Source organism: Zosterops lateralis (assembly GCF_965231275.1).
Source record: "Zosterops lateralis genome assembly, chromosome: 7".
NCBI classification, from domain to species: Eukaryota; Metazoa; Chordata; class Aves; order Passeriformes; family Zosteropidae; genus Zosterops; species Zosterops lateralis.
Genome location: NC_139767.1, coordinates 29235711 through 29241710, shown reverse-complemented (window position 1 = coordinate 29241710; position 6000 = coordinate 29235711). Strand labels below are relative to the sequence as shown.

Below are 6000 nucleotides of genomic sequence, written 5' to 3'. Positions count from 1 at the left end.
CTTCATTTAGTCTGAGAACATAATCTATGTGTCACAGCCCACAATTTTATGGTCAAGATAGGGTTTATAGGTCATTAAGTGATGTGATTAGTTAAACTGGGTAGTTTATTCACAGTTTGTGCTGTGTGTGTACCTGGAAATTGTACGTTGCTGTATTGTAAGACCTGTATTGTATTTCTGGCAGCTGAAGAGGATGATGATGAGGTAGGTGACAATATCCATCCTATTAAGGGTCAATCTGTTCCACATTTCACAGGATGGCTCAGACTTGTGGAAGTTTCAAATTCTCATCTTCTCTTGCTGAGCAACCTCTGTGCTGCTGCTTTCTTTCCCTGTTTCTCGAGGCCACATTTATATCTTTGACACTTCTATTGTTCCCATACCTGTTCTGCCCCATGTAACCTTTTGTCACCCTCTCCACTCTCTTAAATCCATTTCCAGACTCCATTCCCCGGAGCAATTTCCAGTGAGTGACACCACATGGACCATCAAAAGTCTTCTCAAATCATGATTCAGGATGTCCAAAGTGTGGGTCTGCCAGGCTTTGGATGGTTCCATCTGCCAGTCCCCAGGACCTATGTAACTTGAGGGAGAGGATTCCAGGTAGTCTGTGGAATTTGCAGTGTCTTTTGGTAGCCTTGAAAGCACTCAAGATTTGGACTTTGAGAAAAACAATTTAATCTCTTAGTTTCATTTTTCTCCCCTTTTATTTCCTGTAGAGCTAAAGTACTCAGCATAATGAGAGAGAATTTTAATTAGGGCTTTTAGAAAACTTTCTCAAATTGTGATAGTTTTCTTGGAAGGCCCAAAAGTGGTGTGGAGTAAGACTTACATAAAGACACTGGTTCCAAAATGCACACAACCCTGCTGAAGGAGGGCTCCTGCTCTTGGAAGGATTCTCTTCACAAGCAGGAAAATGTTGAAAATTGCCATGACTGAAATAGGAACAGACAAGAGATCAACACTGAACATTCTTGAAAGTGCTTCTTAGCAGTGCTTGGTGATTTTAATGTGTCAGTTATGGTCCTTGAAAAAAACACCTCTTACTGGTTTTCTCCTGTGGCTCTTTCCAGTGCAGAGGCAGAATTTCCCAAAGGAATGTTAAGCAGTGGCAAGAGGCAGTAGCAGCTGGTCCAAGAAACTCCTTTAGCACTTGCCAGGTGTGCACATCTGTGTGAGGGGGGCACAGAAGTGCCTGCAGGCTACAGGGCCTGGTCCTCAGGCAGTTAGTGCCTCTTCATCAGTGCTGCAACAAATTCAAGATACTTATTTCAGATTTTTCACCGGCCCTCATGATGGGAGAATCTGGCTGAACCTGTTTCCCGGTGATTGTAGAGTGTAAGAGAAGGGAGTGGGGGAGAGTTTCTGAAATATTCCAGGAATGGGATATCCTGGGGAGCTATCCATAGAATTGGGATTGTTCAGCTTGGAAAAGATGCTTAGGGGTGACCTAATTGCAGCCTGCCAGCACCTTGAGGGAGCTTAAAAGAAAAACTACAAGAGCACATGTAGTGACAGGACAAAGGGGGATGGCTTCAAACAGAAAGAGAGCAGGTTTAGATTAGATACTGGGAAGAAATTCTTTACTGTGAGGGTGGTGAGGCACTGGAACAGGTTGCCTGGAGAATCTGTGTGGATGCTCCATCCCTGGAAGTGTTCAAGGTTGGACAGGGCTTTGAGCAACCTAGTGAAAGGTGTCTGCCCAAAGCAGGGTGGTTTGTATCAGGTAATCTTTTAGGTCCCTTTGAACCCCAGACATTCTGTGATTTCCTCAGGCTTCATCCTCCTTTGGGAAGTCACCTGTCTTCCCAAAGAAGAAGAAGAACTCGTGCTTTCCTTTTCTGCCACTTGCAGAAATTTGGTGTTTTTATTCAAGAGTAAAGGGTTGTTCACACTTTGGCTCTGCAGGAAAATCAAAACAGGTTCACTGGATTACATGGATGTCTTGTATTAAACCTTTTTGAAAATTAAAATAACTCTAACTCATTTTGGAAATAAATTAAATTGAAGTGTGCTACACGAGCTCTAAGGAAGGGTGGCTGGTTCTAGACTTGATCCTCTTTATATTGAGACTATCCAAAATTAGTGCCTTTTAGTTCAGGTGGGGCTTTGCCTGTGGAGGGTCACAGGATTTCTTGACAGCCCAGGGATGAGAAGTTCGACTGCATCGAGCTCTCCTATTGGAACATCTCTGCAGCCACTCCTGTGCAGAACCAGAGCCCCCTTTCCCCCTGGCCAGCGTTTTAACGCTGTGAATTTGCTTATTTATTCACTTATTTTGTCAGACTGCTGAGAATTGCAAGATTGAGTGTCAATCTGCTCCCAGCCCCTAATGATTCCTGTTTCCCGGGCTGGGCGCTGCGGGTCCCGGGGCTCCGGGCGCTCCGGGCAGCGGCGTGTCCAGGCGCGGTGGGACCGGCCCGGGCAGGGCAGGGCAGATGCTGCCGCCGCCGCGGGGCGGGCGCGGTGCCCGGGCAGACGTGGCAGAGCCCGGGGCCGCCCCGGCGGGAGGCGGCGCCGCGGGAGGCGGCGGGAAGGAGGGAGGGAGGGCCCGGGAGCCGCCAGGTGAGTGGGGTCGGCACCGCGGGGACACCCCCGGGCCGGGCTGGGGGAGCGGCCGGGGCCGCCCGGGGACAGCGCAGGTGGCGCCGCGCTCCGCTCGGCTTTGCCCGATGCTCCAACGGCGCGGCCGGGGCGGAGGAGGCGGAGGGAGGGAGGGAAACGGGAGAGAGGAAAGTTAAAAAATGAAAAACCATGGTGGGGGACTGGAAAAAAAAAAAAAAAAAAAAAAAAAAAAAAAAAAAAAAAGGTGGAATAGAGTGGAATAGAGGAATACCTCCCCAAAAAAGGTAGAAGAAAAAAGAAAGGCTAATAAAAAAGGGCGTGGGGAGGAAGTTTAAAAAAAAGGTAAAAGAAAACCAGAAAAACGGAAATAAAAGAGAAAAAGGAAGAAAAAGCAGGGAAACACAAAGGAAGGAAAAAAAAAAAAAGGAAAGAAAAAAAAAAAGGGAAAAATTGAGACAGAAAGAATTTAAAAAGGAAAAAAACAAACCGAGGGGAGAGGGAAGGGGTAAGCCGGAGCGCTGCAGGGGTCAGGGATGGGCAGCCCGGGGCACCAGGTGTTGGCAACGCCGTGGCCTCTGCCAAACCAAAGCTCTCCGGCCACTCTGGAAAACTTGAAGTTGCTGGGGAGAGTCCGGACTCGTTTCCCACGTCTGGTGTTCCGCAGCCTTCGCTGCTCTGCGGAGATACGCGAAAACAAATCGAGCTCGGTAACTGCCCGGGCTGGGCAGTAAATGAGTAACTGGAACAGCCAAACGCTGCTCCGTGCGGCGTCACCTTCGCTGCAGCTTCATTCCCCTCTCATTCCTCTTCCCTAAAAGACTCCTGAATTAGGTGTTTTTAAGAACTTGACCCGGAGAGGAGTTGAAGGGACTTATTAAAACTTTAAAAGGCTGTTGGCTGCCGTGTCCCTTGGGAGGAGAGGCTTTGGGGGCACCTCCCCTGGCGAGGACAGAGGCTTTAGAGGTCGTGGGACCACACGCAGCCGGGCTGGGGAAGGCGTCAACCTTTCCTCCTCAAAATCAGCAGCTGTTGAGTAGCTCAGAGCAGCCACACTTAGCTCACGAGCAGCCTTCAATGTGATGATTAATAAAAGAGTGCTTTGAAAGGATATGCAGGGCACAGAAATGTAATCTATAGGAATCTGGTTTTGTGATTAAATATAGAAGTGTTGCAGGAAAAGGAGATGAGCCTTTGTAACGTTTCTGCAAGGTTTGCTAATGCTCTTCTGCTCTCTTGAGTGCTAAATGGTATGGAAAGATTAAACCAGACGTTCTTCTTTAATTTATGGACTGGTTAGTGTATTTGGCAGAAACTTCAGGGATAATAACAGCAATTTACTTTCAAGTTAGAGGTTCACTTATATTCGAGGAGAATTGTGTCTGTTTAGTTTATTTATCCCGCTGGTGTGTATAGCAGGAAAAGCTTTGGCAGGGCTGGTAACCTGGATACAAAATAGCACCCAAAAATATTCCTGTGCTGATAGAGTGCTGCATGGGGCAAGAGGAGGGACCTGCCCCAAGGACTTTCCACTCACAGACCCCAAACTGCAGAAATACTTGCATGTTCATGGATTGGGATGTGGCTGTGTGTGTTTGTTCAGCTCCCACTTCTGTGCTTTACACCCCCTCCTGTGTTTGCTTTGGCTGCCTCGTAGGGGCCAACGGATCCATGAGTTGTGGTGGGATGTAAATAATTGCAGAACTGGGTAATAAGATTTTTAGGCAGTTGGAAATGCCACAGAGGAGCAGCACTGCAGAGGTAGTTTCCTGGCATGGTGGAGGAGGAGGATCTTACACCAAGGTGAGCAGCAGCTGAGCAGAAAGGGCTCTGGAACACAGGGCAGGAGAAGGGTTCTAAGCAGGGAAAGAGGAAGGAAATTGTGAGATAAGGGGATTTAAATGTCTAGGCAGGTAACAGTTCTTGCTAGGTGTGCTTTGGGTCTAAAATCCATGTGTGCAGCCCTTCTTTCTGCATTTTGCAAGTTTCAGATGGGTAATATGGGTGTGTCACACCTATCCATGTAATGTAACACACCAAATACACTGAGCAAGTCACTGAGCTACTGTGAGGGGTTAGAGTCATCTCCTGACTCCCTTGTGGAGAGGTTTAGGAGAGCAGGGGGCTGCAGGGCTGCAGCCTCCTTCTTCCTACACATCCAGATTGGACTCCTGTGGCAGACTGGAGTTTGGATGACCTCAGTGAATGCTTTACTGAGTAAACTCTGTTGAGGAAGGACTGCACTGCTGCTTCTTAGGAGAATATGGCTATTCAATTGTAATCTTGTTTCACATTGGGTGTTTTCTTCCATTTTTTATTACTGTGGCTATTTGAAAAAAAAAAAAATGAACTTTGTTTCTTTAGAGTTCATCTGCTCCTGCTGCTTTTGCCCTGCTTGAAGCCCCAGTCTCCCTGTATTTGTGATATTGTGAAAGGGTTATTTGCTTCAAGAAATGTGGAGGCAGCAGGGCATCAGTGACCTCTTATGGCTTTGGTGCTGCTTAACTGGCCATGTGGGCAGGGCTAAGAAAAACCTCCTGTGCTGGCCATTGTACCCCAGCTGCAGGAGACCTTCTGCAACTGAAACACTGTGGTGGAGCAGCATCTGCTTTGGTTATTTAATACTGGGTATTTCAGAGTAATAAGGGCAGGATGGTGAAAGGCATTTCTGGTGCAGAAATCCTGAGTGACACAAAGTAGATTCTGTATGTCTCTGTCCCTGTGCAATAGGCAGAGCACATTTCTGTTGGATTCCTGCCCTGTGGCTGTGATTAATTTGGGCTCTGGTCTCAGGTAAGGTTGGTACAAGCCTTGTGTGATCACGGTTGGTTCTTGTAAGCATGTGGGCTCAGCTGGCCAGCAAATTACCAGCCCCAGGAGAGCCAATGATCCAGACAAACTGCCCTCTCCACATTTATGGAGCAAGTCTTGCTCCCCTCTGGCTGCAGCCCTCTTTGTCTTACCTAGGCATGGTGTACTGTACTGAGGAATAGCCAAAAGGTCTCTCTGGACACCTGGTGTGGAGACTGTGGGTAACAGAATACAGGCAGGACTTTGGTCTGCAAAAGGTACAGATAAAGGAGATGTGAGCAAGGCTGTGAAAGTGATGAGTGGTGCTGGGAAGTGAATAATCCATGTGTCCTATGTCACTGGGGCACAGGAGCATGCAATGACATTACCAGGCACCAGATTCAAAACCAACAAGAGGAAATGCATTTTGCAGGCAACGCTGTGGAGCTGTGGAGCCAGTGCTACAGGATGCTGGGGTTAGATTTGGAAAAGGCTACCAAGGGCTGTTAAATGTGTAGCTGATGGTAGATCCTGTGCTGGGAGCAGGGCTTGGTAGGGTGCTGGGGGAGCATTGCTCTCTGCTTGCTGTGGTGTCACTCTGGTTCAGCATCTGGTACAAACTGCTATTGACTGTGTGGACAATGGCCT

At 48.0% G+C, this 6000-nt stretch overlaps 1 protein-coding gene across 2 annotated transcripts in view; it reads left to right on the top strand.

Annotated features, from left to right (window-relative positions):
• The first annotated feature begins 2518 nt into the window (after positions 1-2518).
• The window catches only part of SLC12A8 (solute carrier family 12 member 8), a 51018-nt gene continuing 47536 nt past the window's right edge, over positions 2519-6000 (top strand). Inside the window, exon 1 of one of the 2 annotated variants that reach the window (XM_083865345.1) lies at positions 2519-2565. The gene's annotated coding sequence lies outside the window, so the exon portion shown is untranslated. The remainder of the gene's footprint in view (positions 2566-6000) is intronic. The other variant, XM_083865346.1, reaches the window with a different exon arrangement.